This window comes from Olea europaea, unplaced genomic scaffold (genome assembly GCF_002742605.1).
Source record: "Olea europaea var. sylvestris unplaced genomic scaffold, O_europaea_v1 scaffold852, whole genome shotgun sequence".
Taxonomy (NCBI): domain Eukaryota; kingdom Viridiplantae; phylum Streptophyta; class Magnoliopsida; order Lamiales; family Oleaceae; genus Olea; species Olea europaea.
The window spans coordinates 134,705-154,736 of NW_019266968.1; the positions used below are offsets into that span (position 1 = coordinate 134,705).

General features: G+C 32.1%; 1 pseudogene; it reads left to right on the forward strand.

Moving 5' to 3' along the window:
- Positions 1–10,942: 10,942 nt before the first annotated feature.
- LOC111391874 lies at positions 10,943–19,734 on the forward strand (annotated as a pseudogene).
- Positions 19,735–20,032: the final 298 nt, after the last annotated feature.

Consider the following 20,032-nt stretch of genomic DNA (forward strand, 5'->3'; position numbering starts at 1 on the left):
AAGATTTTCATTGAATTGCAACAATCAGGAAGTGTTCCCATGTGGTAGCATATCTCGGATAATATCAAGAAGTTCATTGAAATCGTTGTCCGATGTACATTGTGTAGCTTTAAACTTGTATATGACAACGATTGCAAATATTCTTGTATACTTTCTGCAACCAAGATATAAAAAAATTTGACGCCGTCATATAACTTTGAAAATTCTTTCTCTCTATCTTCATTCTCAAGTTCTACAATGTTGTCATCCTAAAAAAAAGCATCTTTATATATCCTATACGTTTCTAAATTTTCTACATTTTAAGGAGGTAATGATGCTGCATTCGATTTTTACCATGAAACACCTAGATAGTATATGTAGGATCCATACCATTAATGATCAAATGTCCATACATTATATCAAATTGTTGGTGGAATAGGTTTTTGCAACATTTGCAAGGACATATGACCTTTTTTGGATTCCCGCATTGGCTTACACCATGTCGACATGCCTTTGAAAATCTATAAAAAAAAAAAGTCTAGATAAATCATCTAAAAAACACTAACGGACATATTTTAAAATATTCTAAATTTAAGATGACAAGAGTTGATAGGTGTGCCCAATTTTATCTGTGATAATATAATATATATCAACACTATGAAGTTATAATCTGTTAAAACACAATAAAAATGAAGTGAAAAACAATTATATTAGGACATCATTGAAATCAAGTTTCAGTTAGCTAAGTTATTTTGATAATAAAGTTTCACACAAATTAAAATTACAAAAAAATTAATTCAAACCTGAATTAAAATGGGTAAAATTGGAGCAATCACAAACTCCTTCAATTACTGCAATCTATTGAGAAATTAATTGATGAGAAATTAATTGAGAACTTGGTAATGAATATGGTTAAGAGAAATATTTAAGGAGGGAGGGAGGGAGGGAATTTCAAAGATTTCCTCTAGTGCAATACCACAAACAGAATATAAACTCCCAAGGGACAATCACCTTGCTTTTGGTGTTTGCATTCTTTATCTACTCAATAGTGAATGAAGAATATGGAAAACTAAATCTTTTCCACTTCAAAGGTCTTCTGAACCCACAAGCACCTACAATAATTTAGAGGAATCCTTGTCTAAGAAAGAACTTTTGCTACATATATATCCACAAATTAGACTAGATAAATATAAAGTTAATCAAGTAAATTAAGCTTTAAGCCAAAGATACTCCATAGAAACTACCTCCACTCTCATCAACCAACCAAATACATAACAATTCAATCAACTTTTAAAATCTCTGCACTGAAATTCTTCAAGAAATCGGTCACTTCACCAACAAATGTCATTTCCTTAGCAATGGATTTAGGACCAGAAATTTACCCTTTTTTGCGTGGAAAGCTTTATCCCCAAATTCCACAGTTGTTACATAATTAATCAAGTGATTGACTAAAAATCATTAAGAACTAGGTAATAATTTATACATATTTAAAAATGAAAATCAATATCCAACAGATAAACACGTATTTGGGCTAAAAATTACATGAAAAAACTCATCTAAATAAACAATCCTATAAATTCAACTTGATAAACCTTTCAACAACCTTGAAATAGTGGGGAAGGAAATTCCCAAAATTGAGCATATCTCAAACAACTAAGGTCTGGTACGACGATGCCTGGAGGCTGGAGATTTCAATGTGAAAGAGACGAGTAAAAATGGAAGGTAGGGTGAGAGAGATGTAGCATGAGTGAGAAGAGGATGGGTTGTCCATGTTTATTTGGGCTGAAGTAATGGGTTTTAATTTTCTTTTGTTTTGGGCTTGGACTATCGTGAATTGGGGATAAAACTTATTACGGCGTACAATAAGCACGTCGTAAAAAACAAACCATTTACGGCATATTTTAAAATTCTGCCATAGTAATAGACCAATTACAGCGTGCCTTAAACGTATGTTGTAAATACTTGAAGTAATTGAATTATTATGGCATACATTTATGACACGTTGTAAAAGCAAACTTTTTGAGACATGCCTAAAATGCACACCATAAATAAATGCCATAAAATCCTACTTCTGTTGTAGTGAATCTTAGCAAGTTTCTAGATCAACATTTGTTCTTGTATTTCCTGATATTCTAATTATAAGAGTTGAAAATCTAAAATAAACTTCCCATTCTAAATCAATCTTCCTCTAAATAATGAGTGGAGGAATAATTCAAAACACAAACAATCAATTACCAAATAAATAATGCATCGAAAATTATTTAGATAATTTTGTGTATATATATAATATACACATATATGTGTGTGTGTATATATATATGTGTGTCTATAATTTTTCATCATTGTTGTTGCCTTCAAAGATAGCTAGCACATGCTAGCAGAACAACTGAGATCAACCCGCAATGGAACTGAACATAACATTGCGTGCAATCGCCCCGTACATATTTGTTGGGCCCAAAAGTAGTCAATAACTTTCATCATTACAGGTTATTAATATGTTAACTATAATAGTCAAACATCGTCTATGATGCACGATCCTAACAACTAATTTCGAAGAGATTAAGATATTATTAATGGTCACTCCACCTGGTGAGAGTTGGTAAAAAAATTTTAATTTATTTAGTGAAGCCACGTGATAATTTGGATAGTTTATACTGTCTAGCGTGATAACAAAATGGATTATTAAGTTTGACTTTTCTTCTGGACAATATGTTGGTGTAACAGTATACATTGATTTAATTAATTGAACGATTTAATTATAATTTTCATAGTTTAAAATGGATATGAGTTAGGGCGAATAATTTTGCCTGAAACCGTCGACTTCAACTTGAAGTGGACCAAACTGGTGGTTCAATTAGGTTTCAGATAAAATTGGCCTGATTGCGAGTCTTAGAATGAAAAACCTAACGATCGAGACCGTGTTCTTGCTTCTACTTCCAAAATCAAATTTTGATTCGATTGCAAAAACATTTTTACTAAACTCTCAACTCAGTCACAATTTATATGAATTTCATGAACTAATATGTGTTTTTTTTTTTTTTTTGAATAATCAATAGTTTCATTATTTGATATAATTAAAGTTTATAATGTATTTTAAGGGTACAGTTATTTCCATCCACATTTTTTATAAGTATACATTCCACTCTAAGTTCATTTCCAATATAATTTTAAATATTTTAAAAAATACTATTTACATCCACGTCATATTTAAATTTTGTTCTTATTAAATTCATTCATTTAAATACTATATATCCACATGAATTTTATATATTCATCCACTTTAAATTCATCCCTGTCATTATAAATTCGCCCAATCCCTAAAACAATAAACTCTTAAAACAAATGAATGAAATAAGAACAAAGCTAAACTGATTGAACATCAAAATTAACGTGAAATAAATTCTTTTTCTATTGAAGTTCTTAGTATTACAATGCTTCAAACAACAAATGGTAAAAAAAGAAAGAAAAAAAGTTCGATTTAGCAAGCTGAATTTTACTAACTTTGTTGGTTACAATTATTCTTCTTTCTTGATTAACTGATGAAACTGCATCAAATTCCGTTTTACATTCTTCGAAATCCAATATGATTCCCAGCACATAAATCACATTTAGGGCCACCATCACCTATAATTATATTCATGTATTTTTTTTTCTATCTATTAGGATTCTAGTTAATCATAAATGAAAATAAAATCTAGTGGATCAATTTAGAGTTATGTATTTTTATTTAATTTTGTTTATGTCTATTTAAGTAAATTTACATAGGATGTAAAATATAACGAAATTTAATTTTTAAAAGGGATGTATATATAAAAAGCGTGGATAGAAATAGTGGTACACTATATTAGAGCATAAAATAGAAGGATCAAATCAGATTAAACCAGAATCGATTGTGCACCGCTTCGATTATTTTTTTATCCATATTTTAACTATTCCTAATGAGAATCAGGTTTGATCCAATTCTGTCTTTAAGATACCAGAACCGAATTACGAATTGCCAGGTACCAGCCCTGAAGTTGAATGGTGATAAAAGGAAAATGAATTATTCAAAACAAATGACCAAGAAAGGTTAAATAAAGTAAAAAATAACAATACATAATTATAATGTTTAGTACTTCTATCAAAAATTTAATTTAGTAAGAGTAATGCTATCTATCATCATGATGATGAACGTCAGTGATGTGACAACTCATTACTTCTCACATTTATCTTTCTCTTGGATCACATTTCTTCTCTCTCTCTCTCTCCCTCATAAAAAATTGAACTGTTCAATTTCATTATTCTATATAGACTACCACATCACTAATGTTATGCCCTTATAATGAAAAATAATAGTATTCATTAGCAAACATTAGAGGGTTAATAACAATAAATGAACTAGAAGCCAATGATTTAAATGCCCCAAAAATTATATAAATATTTATTTAAGTTATTCGAATTCTTTAAACACAAATGAACTAATTAAAAATACTACCATTAATTTAATATTATTAGAGGTATAATACAACTCATGAGTCAATTATTTAAACGCCACAACAAATACAATAGTTAATCTTTAAAACAAAGGGATTAAATAATAATCGTCATGTTGATGGTGACAGTTGAATGTCAATTGGCTAATGAGTGAATATTAGGTTTAAGAAATAGTAAACTATAATTTTCCTTTGTACTTTTCTTCTATTTAAATACAAAATAGTGTATTGTAACAATCATTTAGTAATTGTAACTTAACAATTCAATATTCGTGTAAATTATCATGCCCATACATATTGTCTAAGGTTAAATTTAAATAAGTAAAAGTGCTTAATAATTTAAATCTTTAGAAAAAATGATACAATATAATATCATAGCTAATTAAAGTTCTTAAATCATTGACTCATAATTCATTTATGAAAAAAAAAAAAAACTTGCATGCATTTTATATTTAAGCATGAAATGGAACAAATACATTTAAAACTAAATTTAAATTAAAAAAAAATTTAAAATGTACGACCCGCATTTGCAAAATAACTAACCTACTTGAATTGCTCCAAAGAGCACCTACCACATAGTACAAAAAAGTTGCGTGATAAAAGAAAGCTGTGAACATGATCTACTTCACATAATCTCAATTATTTTCTAGATCCAATATGGATCTCAGTGATTTTATTTTATTTTTTTTGAAATCATAGTTTGATTCAATATTGATATCATTGGCATTCAGTTATTAAATGTATGGAGAAAGTATTCAAAGAATAGAAAACAAAACTCATAAGTCATATCAAATAATGAAGATAACATCGTTGAGTCTACATTTATAAATTTAAGTAGATAACATGTACATTATACCATTGGGCTGTTTGAACAATAGAAAAATGGCACTTTGCTAAAATAAATTATGAACAAATTGGAATAAAATTGCTGACGTAAAATTTTCTGTCGGAATTTTGGCTTGATTTTCCCATTTTGAGGGCTTTTGGTTTTTTTTTTTTTTTTTTTTTTTTTTTTTTTTTTTTTTTTAAAAAAAAAAAAAAAAAAAAAAAAAAAAAAAAAAAAAAAAAAAAAAAAAAAAAAAAAAAAAAAAAATTTTGAAAGGTACAATTCAACTGAAAAAATTGAAGTTTTTAAGAGTTTCGATCCTTAGTTTTACCTTGATCTGAGATAGCTGTTTTAGAGAGTTCTAACCATTTATTAGTTATATAAATGACCCTATTTCTAAACAATTCTTAGGGGCTTTTTTGTCATTTATATGATTTGACATTTTTCATCATTATGTTCGAAGTCATGATTAAGTGAAATTTCAAAATTTTCATTAAGTTTTTTGCTTTAGGGACATTTGTCACGTAATTCATTATGTGCATGCATGATTTTATTGTACTGAAATCTATGTAGATTTTGCTCAAGCTCGTAGAGTTAATTGTTCCAATGATCACTAAATTTAGGTTCATATTTTTTATTAGTCACTGAAATTTAAAATGTTGAGTTTTGGTCACTAAACTTAGGTTAATATCTTCAATTGCTTTATGTCTATGTTTTTTATTGATCACTGAAACTTAAAATGTCGAGTTTTGGTCACTGAATTTAAGTCAATGTCTTCAATTGCTCACTGAACTTAGGTCTATGTCTTATATTGTTTACTGAAATTTAAAATATCGAGTTTTGGTTACTGAACTTTGGAATATGTCATACGTTACTCACTAGTATAACTGTTGAACTTTGAAAATTATCGAATTTACAATGAGTAATGTACATCATTTTTCAAAGTTTAGTGAGTAATGTACAATTTTTTTCAAAATTCAGTGAGTAATATACAGTATTTTTCAAAATTCAATAAGAGAAACTCGACATTTTAAACTTCAATAAGCAATTGAAAACATGGACCTAAGTTTGATGGACCAAAACTCGACGTTTTTCAAAGTTCGGTTGTCAAAACTCGACATTTAAACTTTAGTGAGCAATAGAAGATATGGACCTAAGTTTAGTGACCAAAACTCGACATTTTAAACTTAAGTGACCAATAAAAAATATAGATTTAAGTTCAGTGACCATTAGCACTTAAATGACGTCTATGTCTGAGGTCGAGCCAAGGCCTAGAATTTCTCTATTTGAACAAGGTTTTCAATTATCTTTTAGCCAGGTGATTGGGGTCTGTTTTCCTTGATAATGAGAGCCTTGGAGATCGATCCACATTTTTTGTTTGCACATTTCAGAGACCAAGGTGCAAGTATTCGTTTTGTGACACATGGAGGGTACAATGGGGCCTTTTATAATCGATGTGGAGTTTAGGATGAACAATAATTATTTTGGCACTTAACATTAGTCTCCTCAAGTCCAAGTTTCATGTTTATATGGAATGAAGGATTTTGATGCTTTTTCGCTGCTAGTCTAGCACTCATGATAAATAGAAGCCAAACAACATTATCTTTAATTGATATAATTATAAAAAACTGTCAGGACAAAAGGCATAAAATGTTATGTAATAAAATAATTATTATCTACATGGGCTCCATGTTAGCCATAAAAACCTCATTTCATGCCCATATGTCACAAATTTATTATTTATATACCTCGGCTTCCAAAGCGCCTCAAACCAAAAATGCACCTAGACCATTGGGGCTCTTCTCATCAAAGGAATGTGAACCCTCCATCACTTGGATAGAATGTAATTCGAAGTCTCATCCAAATAGCGACATTAAAGACCTCGATATAGATGCCATTTTAAGTGCAAATCCATGTCCCTCCATCTCTTCGTGCATGGGGAAAACTGTCTACTAAATCATGACATCGAAGATCTTAGCCAATTTTCACACTTCCACTCTCTATCCTCCGTCCAATCTCCATTCCTATCAACAAACTCACAGTCACTATATTTATGATTCCACAGCAAAAGCAATACTCAGGCAGCCTTTCATGTTGAAACAACAAATTAAAATCCTACATCGTATCATCAAGAGTAAGCCTCTGTTTGGTGGCCTTAAAATTTAAAAAAAATATAGTTTTGGATAGTATTTTTTGGAGAATGTATGGTTAAAAAGTAAAGAAAAATTTTGAATTTACGTGTATAATATTTTATTGTGTGAATATGTGGTTGAAAATAAATTAAAATAAAGTAAAGATAATTAAACATGCTAACTTTAATGCCTCTTTTCAGTGGAGCTGCAATGTTTGTAAGGTTATAAGGGCCAACCAAATGAGTATGCTCGTGCATCAAGCTTTACATAATGAGTTATCATTTGTTAATTTAAAATATAGTTAATTTTTTCATCCAATTATTTCTCTCCACATTATTTTATGTAATGACTTATGTACCATTTTTACGTACAAGTAGGAAAATCCTTCCATTATAGCACCCCGTTATTTCACTGAATACTTAGTCTTCAATGCCACGGGAACATTGTGCCTTTATTTGTTCCAAATTTTTATAACTCATTTTTAATCACACATTTTATGAGATCCACAACTTTTATCATCTTTGAATAATATACTTCATTAATTTTTTTTTTTTCAAATTTTACTAAAAATTTGATTTTTAACCAACCGAAACACGAACAATTATCTAAATCCAGAATGTAATTAGAGAGAAATCTACCGACTCCAGCCCTACTGGTTTAACATGAACAAACAGTTGCTTGTTGAAAAATGTCACGAATAACGTTATTGTAATTGATTTTAATTTGTCAATCGACCTCTAATTGAGACAAATTGACAATATTTAGGTAAAATTGACCGAGAACTGTGCCAAATGGACTGATCGACCTCCAGTTGTTGAAGATGTACCTGATCGTTTGTGAATGCATATAAATTAAGACATGTTGAGAATACCATTAAACAGGTTGTTTAATATAATTACAATTTTTATGCATTTAATGTTCTTTTTTCACTTTTTTCTTCACCAAATAGAGCCTTCATAGGCAATTTCCTCCAAATTGTTGTATAGAGATTCCATTCGAAATTCATATATTCCTTAATTGGGATTGACCTCCTTCGAGATATATAAATATTGCACATCACTTTACCATATGCATCATTATTAATTCAAGTCCGATATAATTATATATGATGAAATGAAATTAATATGCAAAATCATCTTTAACAAAAAATTTTAGTCTCATGAGGCATGATTTTATGTATATGTGAACGATGGGATGCATGATGACTACTCAAATTATCCCTGGAGAGAACGACTTTGAAAATCTTCGGCAAGGCAAGCGAAACATATCGCAGCATGTGACATACATACATATGTGCAACATTGGTGTGACATACGTTCACTGGCGGACCCAGTGGGAGGTCCTCGCAGGTTACGTGACTTACCAACTTAATTTTTTTTTTTTTTCCCCATTATCTCACAAGTGTATTGCCAACTCCTATTTCTGCTGAAATCCTAATAATTCTGCAGTCGAAACATGTAGTCCATTTTTCGGATCTTTCTTTAATAACTTTTGAGGGAAAAAGAAATTAAGATAAGTGGGCATGTGATTACAAAGAGAGAGGATTGAGTGGGGTTTTCTCTTGTTGAAGCTTGGAGAGAAGATTGAAGACTGAGTTTAATACATCAAGATTCGAAGCAAATCGAAAATTGCTGTCCTCTTCTGTTGCAAGTGCTGGCTTATGGCAGCTTAAGAATTTGCCCTAAATCAATTTCATATTTTTTATATTCTCTTTTCTTTTTTTTCAATCAGAGTCTTTTCCACTATGACTACCCTTTTTTTTTCTTTTTTTTTTTTTTAATTTACACTTAATATGCGCTCCCCTCTTGTGTTTACGAAATATGTTCATATGAATCTATATGGTTAGGAGTTTGGAGTTGTTTTTGCATTTGTTGGTGTAATATGGGTGAGTTGATTTTGGACAATGCATAAAGAAAAGGCTTTATTTTCTTGGATTTTCACTATGATCACGTTTGATTGTGCATTTTTAAAACTCAGACTACTATATTTGCATTTTTCTTGAAATTTATTAGATATAACAACCGTGCATAATATGGAATCCTTTAATTTTCACTACTTTTTTAGAAGTTTGATTGTGTCTCTTAACTCAAAATGTCTGCATCACGCGTTGCTTCGGTTTATATCTAAGTGTGGCCGTTTATCCTATGGTTTACTTTATTCCATGTTCATATTTAAAAACCAAAGCGTCAAGTGTTTTACCAATACATTATATTGCACAAGGCTACAGATCTACTTGAAATCTCTCTTAGGATTATTGATTCTACACGACAATGATTTTTCATAAAGTCTAGAATAATTTTCTCGTTATGACAAAATATATGATATCATGCCTTGCATATAACAAACTAACTGGGTAACCTTCACATATTTTGTAGAGAGTAGTTTCTAAGGAAGGTTTACGGTAGAAAAACCCCCCAAAGCAGATGTTTAGGAGACGGGGGCACAATAATAATCATTATTAACAGATTTTTTTTTTAATAATTTTTTTCTAAGGGATAATTACAACAGAAGCTCCAAACCTTTTAAACACTAGCAAATTTTTCCTAACCTTTCAATTGTTTCAGTCGTCACTCAACATCTTTTAAAACGTTGCATCGAGAGCCTTTTTGGATGGAATATGTTCAATTTACTATTAGTTGACCTAAAAAAGTAATTTTGACCCAAAATATTAATTTTGACCATAGTTTACTCAATTTTAAAAGGACAAAATAGTAATTTAATATTTTTCCCGTAAAATAATAAAAAACTTAAATAAAAATCCAAAAAAAAAAAAAGAAGGAAAACTATCTTCTTAAGATCATCACATATTTCTATTAAGTGTTCTAAAGCGGCTCTTATTTGTAGTGCTTGAAATCTTATTGTTTTAAGCTTTCAAGTCAACTTTCCCGATGAGTTTGTGATACTAGTAGAAGTGTCAAATATTTCACATTATCTATATAAACTTGACCTCTTAAATCACTAATATCAAATTTAAGTATTATATATAATAATTCGCTAAACAGTTCTTGCCCCGAAGTACCATTAAGGAATTCAAATAAATAATAAAATCTACTTTAATTGGATTTACTAAGATATCTACAGAATTAAACTATAAATACTTCCACAAATAAAAACTAAACTAACCCAACGTTTCTATTTTAATTAAATATCAGTATATTTGCTAATTAGACTATTGAATTGGCTTGGTTGATTACATTTGGATTTTATTTTGTTTGTAATACTTTAGGAACTATATGTAATAATTTTTGGAATCTTAATAAAAGTGAGGCCTTAGGCGGTCCACTCCACTTTTAACTGGGGCCCCTGCTGCATTTGCTTGGAAACAACTTGTCTTGGATCAATAATGACAATAAATATCATCTCAATTAATATTAAAAAAATACGGTGGAAAAGGAGGACGACCGCCACAAGCATCCACCAACCACCGATAAAGGATAGCTGGTAGAGGCCAAGTCTTGAGCGAAATCCTATATAAATGAGAAGAAGCTAGGAAAATTTAAGCAAGTTTACCAGAATAAGTTGTTCTTGTTTATTGCTAAACATTTCTTGCTTAATTTTTTCTTCTCTTTTTGATTAATCACTTATCTTTCGACAATGAAGGAAAAGTTTTCGAGCACAATTCTGCAAAGCGAAGCCCAAACTAAGGTTCGCTTTTTAGCTGGTAGAAGTTAGAATTCTCATTACTTCGTGAAATGCTGCATGCATTCTCACGTGCATTAGGGTTTATTTTGAAATACGTGATTATTTGCTTGAATAAAAGCTGACTTTTAAAAAAATAATAATAAATAAATGAGTAGTTGTTCTTTCTCTTCTGTTTTTTGGGCGGGGAAGTTGGTTGCGGTGGCGGGGAAAGGTGACGGAGGGGTTGTTTAGTAGGGTTGAAGAATTCTTGACGGAAGAGGTAAACTGGAAATTTTAGTAAAGTCTTATACTTATCAAAATATATAAGCACTACGAAAAGAGAAAGCCAAGCATACAAAACAGCTTATAAGCTTAAAAATGATAAAAGCCAATTTTTCAAACTTATAAGCAATATCTATCAATTTCAAAATTCATAGAAAAAAACACTAATGGCTTCCTTGTATCTAATTTTTAATGATCAAATACGATTTTTGATTTTCCCAAATCTATAATAATATTCGATTTTTTCTCTATCATTTAAAAATAGAAATTTGATTTTCCTTCTTAATAAATTACATTGTTCAAATTGTAGTATCTGTTGGAAACAAGTGCATATCCGAGAGAGCACGAACAACTCAAAGAACTCAGGATGGCTACGGTTAACAAGTACGAGTATTGGTTAGTAGAGTCGCTCAAATCTCAAGTCTTTATCGTAATATATTTATTTGATGAAAATTTTATCCTTACACAACTAACAAGATGTCCTAAATTCCTAATCACACCAATATCCATCTCGCTCTATCTGTCATTTGGCTTTCTTTTAATTACATTGGATAGAAATGCATTAAAATATATTTTTTTATTTAATTATCAGGAGCGTGATGAATGTGCCTGCTGATGAAGGCCAATTTATATCGTTGCCTTTGAAAGTAATGAATGCAAAGATGACAATAGAAGTTGGAGTATTTACTGGTTACTCACTTCTGTCTACTGCTCTCTCTCCCAGATGATGCCAAAGTAAGTTTTATATATATATATATATCATTATCTACGAGTGCTCGAGAATATTTTATTTACGAGAACTTATGAATATTTATTTTCTTGCTATTTAGATAGTCGCAATTGATCCAAATCGAGAAGCTTACGAGACAGGATTACCATATATAGAAAAGGCAGGAGTGGCCCATAAAATTCAGTTCGTTGAGTCGGATGCCATGACTATTCTTAAGGATTTTCGGGCAAATGTAAGTAGTTTCTACCTACTTGCAACTTTGATCTCCACTCTATCTGCTATAATGCCTGGAAATTACCACTCTATATATTTTAATGAAATTTAAATAACATTTTATCAAGAGAGATGCGACAAATATGTGTGTGAAATTTGATTAATTTGAATGTATATATATATATATATATATACACAAAGATATGAGCACAAATATATAAAACAATCAAGAATGAGTTACAAGAAAATATTCCAGAAATATTATTTCTCTTGCAGCTCGTAGAAACTCAAACCAAATGTCATCAGATGGAGATCCTTTCATTTCAGGGCTCAGACTCATGAATAAAAACACAGGATTGTACCCGTCTGTTTGACCCACACGATCCCCCAACACTAATGTTTTCCTCTATCAGATTAAAGTAAACCACAAGGGTAAAATCATACACCAATCCCTTCAAATCTCTTAGTATTTCAGTTTCACACATAAGTTTTTATTCAGAAATCGAATCCAATCAGAGATTGGAAGCTCACAAAGAAAAAGAAGGGTTTTGGAAGAATCTCGAAGTCTCAGGCTACTGCTCAAGAAAGAAAAATGACGTTCCAACTGATTAGGGCAAGAGACGGATATATTTATACCCACAAAGAGCAACCATTGATCAAGGTTTCATACAACGGTCAGGGGCTCCCAAGAAAACTGGAGAAGGCGTGTTTTTGGCTACGTTAAAAACGCCTCGCCACAGAAACACATTTTAAACCTTTTTGGGCCAAGGTGGGTCGGGTCAAGTTATTGGCCAAGAGTCTAGTAATTAAAAACCAGTAATTGGGCTTTAGCCCATTTTGTCATCACAGCCCAGAAAAGGCCATTGAGCATCACAGCCCAACAACCTCCACCTTGATGCCAATGGGATTTCAGACACTTGCAGCTCTCCAATTGACACCAAGTTGTACCTGTATTGGAGAAATTAACATGTATCAATATTTAAAAGTGCTAAACATGATTTAAACTTAGAAAGGGGCAAATACCTTTGTCCCTATGTCTAATGGATTATACTGTGTAGGAATTTTTTTCAAGAAGAATAGATTCATTTGAGACAATATCCCTAATAAAATGCAACTTTACATCTATGTGTTTAGTTCTTTCATGAAAAACAGGATTCTTACACAGATATATTGCGCTTTGGCTATCAGAATATATAACAACAGGTTCATTTAACATTCTAATTTCAAATAATAGTTCCTTAAGCCACAAAGCTTCCTTTACAGCTTCTATGGCAGCAACATATTCAGCCTTGTGGTTGATAAAGCAATTATAGGCTATAATTGAGACTTCCAACTCACACAGGGACCACAAAGTGTAAACATATAGGTAGAAGTGGACTTTCTATTGTCCCTATTACCAGCAAAATCAACATCCACAAAGCCTCTAAGCATTATTCCTTCATTACATTTTTTAAACACTAATCCGAAGCTGGATGTGCCTTTTAGGTACCTAAGTAGCCACTTCAGTGCTTCCCAATGTTCGGGACCAGGATTAGCTATAAACCTGCTTAAAGTGCTGATTGCATGAGCCACATCAGGTCTAGTACAAACCATGGTATACATTATAGACCCTAAAGCATTAGCATATGGAACCTTTTCCATGTACCTTATATCAGATTCATCAATTGGACATTGCTCTTTACTTAATTTCAAATGACTAGCTAAAGTCAAAGACACATATTTTGATTCATGCATGGAAAACTTAGATAAGACTTTTTCTATGTAAGCTGATTGTTTCAAAATCAAAATGGATTGTGCTCTTTTTCTAAGTATATCCATTCCCAATATTCTTTTAGCATGCCCCAGATTTTTCATTTCAAACTCAACCCCAAGTGTCTCTTTAATATTATTTATCTATTTTAAATCAGGCCCAATTAACAGCATGTCATAACATAAAGTAACAAAAAAATAGATATTAAAGAATCAGAATTTTCCTTAAAGTAAAGGCAATGATCATAAGAGCTTCTTACAAAACCAATAGTCATGACAAAATTATCAAACCTTTTATACCATTGTTTAGGTGACTGTTTTAAACCATATAAGGATTTCTTAAGTAAGCACATAAAGTCAGATTTAGATTTATCCACAAAGCCTTCGGGTTGGGACATATAAATTGTCTCATCTAAATCACCGTGTAAGAAAGCTGTTTTTACATCCATTTGTTCTAATTCCCAATTGTGTTGTGCAACTAATGCAAGTAGGACTCTAATAGTTGTGTATTTTACAACAGGTGAAAATATCTCATTGTAATCAACACCTTGTTTTTGTGTAAATCCTTTAACAACTAATCTTGCTTTAAATCTTACAAGCTCATTATCTGAACTGCCTTCTTTCACCTTGTAAATACATTTACAATCAACTACGAATTTATTTTTGGGTCTAGGCACGAGATCCCAAGTTTTATTTTTCATTAAAGAGCTCATCTCTTCTCTCAGCTTCCAACTTACTAGACTGGTTGCAACTCATGGCTTCATTATAGGTATTGGGGTTCCTTATAGGCTAGGTCATTATAACACATGACAGAATAGGATAAATAGTCTTCATATCTTGGAGGTTCTCTTATGTTCCTTCTAGGCCTATCCTTAGTCAATTGATAGTCACTAAGATCACTTTGTTGACTGGGATCATTCATTTCAATTTGTTCATGTTCCTACATACCTGAATGTTCTAATTCAGTCTGAGTCTGAGGTAGTATAGGTTCATTTTCTCCCGTATTATTATTAGGAACAGATACTGTTTAAGATCCCAACTCCACCTGAAACCTTGTCACATTTGGATTTTCAGGGTCTGCAGACATTTGTTTTTCTAAACAGGACATCTCTTCCTCATTGAAGGTAACATCTCTACTTGTTATCATTTTATATCCCCCATGACCTCTAGCCCATAACCTATAGCCTTTGATTCCTTCAGGATAACCTAAGAACATACATTTCTAAGCCCTTGGCTCCAATTTTCCCAAATTCTGCTGACAGTAAGCTGTACACCCAAAAATTTTAAGGTAGGAATAGTCTAGTAGTTTCCTAGACCACTTCTCTTCAGGTGTCTTTCCTTCCAAAGCACTAGATGGATTCACTATATATGTGGCTGTCACAACAACTTCCCCCCACAACACCTTGGGAACTACAGATCCCACCATCATACACCTGACCTTATCCAATAAGGTCCTATTCATTCTCTCGGCCACCCCATTTTGTTGGGGAGTGTATGGGATAGTTTTATGTCTTAGGATTCCATTTTGTTCACAAAATTTATCAAATTCTGAGTTGCAAAATTCAAGTCCATTATCAGTTCTCAAAATTTTGATCTTTGTTGACATTTGATTTTCAATAAGGACTTTCCAACTCTTAAATTTTTCAAAAGTTTCAGATTTGTGTTTTAGTGGAAACACCCACACTTTTCTTGAAAAATCATCTATTATTGAGAGGAAATACTTATTTCCCCCTTGGGTAGTTGTGGAGGCTGGACCCCACAAATCAGAGTGGATATATTCCAATGGGAAAGTAGTTTTATACTTTCCAGGATCAAAGTGGAGTCTGTGATGTTTGCCAAAAGTACAGCTTTCACAGAAGGGTATTTTTTATATTTGGTCCTTACCAAATGCCCCCCTTTTATGTAGGATTGTGAGGCATTTTTCACCAACATGTGCAAGCCTTTTATGCCATTTTAGGGTGAAATCAAATTCAGTATTAGAAACAGTAGCATTATTTTCAAGTACCGTTTCAACTTTAACTACATAGATTCCATTTTTCTTTATACCCTTAAAGATGACAAAAGATCCCTTGATCACTTTCATCAACCCATCGTCAATCCCTAGGTCATCTAATTCTCCCATAGAGATCAGATTCCTTTTGAGTTCAGGTACATACCTCACTCTCTCTAGGGTATACATGTATCCATTTTCAAATTTTAGGGTCACATTACCTAAACCTTCAACTTTCCAGGAAATATTATTTCCCATAACCAATTCACCACCTCCTACCTTCTTAAAATCGTGAAGCCAGGACCTTTCATGTGTAATATGAAAAGTGCAACATAAGTCCAATATCCACTCATGGACATATCTGTTGTGAGCATAATTTGCCACTTCCAGATCAGGTTGCTGAGCCACCAAATATACATCAACTGTGTTAGGTTCAGCAGGCTCAACAACATTTCCCTCATCAACTTTCTTTTCTTTAGGTTCTATTTTCTTGTTATGGCAATCTTTTATGTAGTGTCCAAGTTTACCACAACCATAGCACTTCCTGTTATTTCTTGATTTTGATTTAGATCTTGATTTACTCTTGAATTTCATTCTGTTATTGTTTCCTGAATGATTTTGATTTGGATATTTATTATATTGCATATTTGGTTGTCTTCCTCTCATGAACAAAATCTCAGATTCATTCCCTTGTCTTTCAGTTTTAAGTTCCAATTCTTTACTTCTTATAGAATTTATAACAACTTCAACAGTCAAAGTGTCTCTGCCATACTTAATGGTAGATTTGACATCCCTATATGCCTCTAGTATGGCATTAAGAAGTATTACTGCTTTATATTCTTCAGAAATTTTATCCCCTGCATTAGTGATATCTTGTACCAATTTATTGAACGTATCAAGACTATCATCTAGGTCTTTGGTTGGATCAATTTTAAAACTAAAAAACCTTTCTAGAAGGAAGAGCTTATTAGGTAAAGACTTCACTAAATACTGCTCCTCTAATTTTTCCCATAGGGCCTTAGCATTTTCTAAGTTTCCTACTTTTCTTAACACTTGGTCAGACAGATGGAGAATGATTGAGGTATAGGCTAAATCATTTGATTCAGTTCTCTGTTCTTGTGTCATTGTTTCAGGAAACTCTCCAGTTATAGCCTTAGACACTTTCTGTTGTACTAGAACCCCTCTCATTTTTTGTTGCCATATAGGAAAATCTCCCTTCCATTAAAGACCCTAAGTTCAAAGCTAGTGGTGATCATTTTTATAGATCAAACAGGTAGCACTTAGCAATACTATTTTGATCACAATAGGCAGATAAGAAACAGAGATTTTTACTATTACAGGCAAGGCAGCAGAATATGTGTAAGTGCGGAAATAACAACTTTAACATACACATTGTATCCAGCACAAAGCTTAAAGATCAATTACCCAGCCCTACCAGGATTTTGTGAGACTCAAGATCTCTGGTCAAGGCATTGGTGTAGGGTAGAGGTTTTTGTTAATACCAAAAAAAATTCAGAGATATTAATACAAAAAATCAAGAACAAAAACAATCACAAGTATTGTTATAGTATTCCAATACAACAAGAATCAGAAACAAAATTTACAAGTATACTTCAATATTGATTAACAGACAAGTATAGGCAGATTATCACTAATCACACAAGTCCAAATGCAAAAACAATTAGGAAAGCATTATTAATCAACTAAGACAAGTAACTAGAAACAGTAAAATAAATTTTGGGGTTCAAAGAATTAAACCACAGTGGTGGTCGTTTCACTTGACGACCACAGATTTCACGAAGCCGACAGTCCACAATACTCAAGATCCTACTACTCCAGTCACAGATCTATAGTATCTCGCAAGAACGTGGTTCGATTCACCCACATGAGCCAATCGAATGCTTTGATACCACTATTACACAAAGATATGAGCACAAATATATAAAACAATCTAGAATGAGTTACAAGAAAATATTCCAGAAACATTATTTCTCCTGCAGCTCGTAAAAACTCAAACCAAAAGGTATCAAATGGAGATCCTTTCATTTCAGGTCTCAGACTCATGAAAAAAACACAGGATTGTACCCGTCTGTTTGACCCACACGATCCCCCCAACCCTGAGGTTTTCCTCTATCAGATTAAAGGAAACCACAAGGGTAAAATCACACACCAATCCCTTCAAATCTCTTAGTATTTCAGTTTCACGCAGAAGTTTTTACTCAGAAATCGAATCCAATCAGAGATTGGAAGCTCACGAAGAAGAAGAAGGGTTTTGGAAGAATCTCGAAGTCTCAGGCTGCTGCTCAAGAAAGAAAAATGACGTTCCAACTGATTAGGGCAAGAGACGGATATATTTATACCCACAAAAGGCAACCATTGATCAAGGTTTCATCCAACGGTCAAGGGCTCCCAAGAAAACTGAAGAAGGCGTATTTCTGGCTGCGTTAAAAACGCCTCACCACAGAAACACATTTTAAACCTTTTTGGGCCAGGGTGGATCGGGTCAAGTTATTGGGCAAGAGCCTAGTAATTATAAACCAGTAATTGGGCTTTAGCCTATTTTGTCATCATAGCCCAGAAAAGGCCATTGAGCATCACAGCCCAGAAAAGGCCATTGTACAAAATTAATTTACGCAACTATATTAGATTCATTATCTATGAGTACTCGAGAATATTTTATTCACGAGAACTTATGAATAGTTATTTTCTTGTTATTTAGATAGTCGCAATTGATCCAAATCGAGAAGCTTACGAGACAGGATTACCATATATAGAAAAGGCAGGAGGGGCCCATAAAATTGAGTTCATTGAGTCGGATGCCATGAATATTCTTAAGGATTTTAGGGCAAATGTAAGTAGATTCTACCAACTTGCAACTTTGATCTTCACTTTATCTGCTATAATGCATGAAAATTACCACTCTATATATTTTAATGAAATTTAAATAACATTTTATGAAGAGAGATGCAACAAATATGTGTGTGAATGTTGATTAATTTGAATGGCTTTTGTACAGAGTAACATAATACTCACATTTGTACAATATTCCAATAATGTTCAAAACATGACAAGGAACAATTCACGGCCATGAATTATCACTAACCATAATTTGTTGAACATAAAATACTAATAATTAAACTTATTTCAAATCTCAAAAAACTTAAAACTCTCAAATGAGGCAACCAGTTTGGTCTCAGAGTACAAAAACATTCTTGGTTCAAGTATAAAAACCGTAATAAACTTTTTTATGCCTTTTAAACAACATAGTTCATCACAACTCTAATAATTTTACGCTTTAAATGAGTTGGTCTAACAAACAACTTTATTTATGGAAATGAAGTGTACGATTAACTATGTGAGGCAACAAATATATGAATCAGGGTTTCTTTAACTTGGATCTCGAACAATTTAGGTTTGCTTATTCTTTGTGAATTAAGCAGGGAGAAGAAGAGAGTTTCGATTTTGCATTTGTGGATGCTGATAAGGAAAACTGCATAAACTACCACGAGTAGTTGTTGAATCTAGTAAAAACTGGTGGAATTATAGCATTTGACAACACATTATGGGCTGGTACAGTGGCATTATCAGAGGATAAAGTTGACAAAGAAACCTTAGAACGAATTGGGGATAATAGAGTGCATCTCAGAGACTTAAACACTTTCTTAGCAACTGATTCTCGTATTAAATTGGCCCATCTTTCCATTGGAGATGGCTTCACTCTTTGAAGGCGCCTCAAATAATTACAGGAAGAAATTATGATAAGCTTTAGTGTACTTTATTGCAAAATAAAATGTGCAACACTCTATCGTAGCATGTTTGGTACGGTGGAGACCAAATAGTAAAAAATAAGATTGAGAAAGAAAGAAAAATATGAGATCATGTTAATTCTCGTAGCTAATCGTATCTAAGATTGTGCACGTGCACCAAACATGCTTGTTGAGCTGCAGCTACAATTGTTTTGTCTTCGTCAATTATTGATTGTGTTCATTTTTCAATCAAATTTTTACCTTTCATAATCAATTTGTACTTCATTATAAT